Below are 734 nucleotides of genomic sequence, written 5' to 3' on the forward strand. Positions count from 1 at the left end.
AAATTGTTTTTCAAATTATTTTAATTAAATTAGCACTTTAAAAATTTTATATTAGTTATATTAAGTGCAAAAATTTGTCTTTATCTATTTTATTACCATCTTTACACACACCTAAATCTCTTAATTAATTTTTAACATAATAATTTTCTATAAAAGACCTACGAATTTATCGTTTTCTTCAAAACCTTTTGTAATCTTTTCACTAAAAAATTTTCTCGCAATCTTTTACTTAAATAAATAATATTTTTGTTTTTCTTAAGTTATAATCCCAAAAATTTTGATCAACTAATAACAAAAAGGGATGCTCCCATAAAGACGCAAAGAACGTCTTTTTTTGAAGATATTTTTTAATAATTAAAATTTAACACATATAATCACTTAAATTGTGTTATTTTTGTTAAAATTAAGTCAGACAAATTAATTTGACCGAAAAATAGTGAATCAAATTTTGAATTTGTCTAAATTAATATTATTTTTTATAAAAAATGACTACAATATCCCTATTTTATACAAAATGACTAAAATACTCTTATAATATATATTAATTTTGAGAATTTTAAATTCTAGCCATTTTCTTCTCTATCGTTATAGGGTTAGAATTTAAAGTTTTCAAAATTAATATATATATATATGATAGGGATATTTTAGTTGTATTTTATAATAAAGATATTGTAATAATTTTTTATAAAAAATATTAATTTATACCAATTTAAAATTTTAATTTATTAATTTTT

The sequence above is a fragment of the Arachis ipaensis genome, chromosome B09 (assembly GCF_000816755.2).
Source record: "Arachis ipaensis cultivar K30076 chromosome B09, Araip1.1, whole genome shotgun sequence".
NCBI lineage: Eukaryota > Viridiplantae > Streptophyta > Magnoliopsida > Fabales > Fabaceae > Arachis > Arachis ipaensis.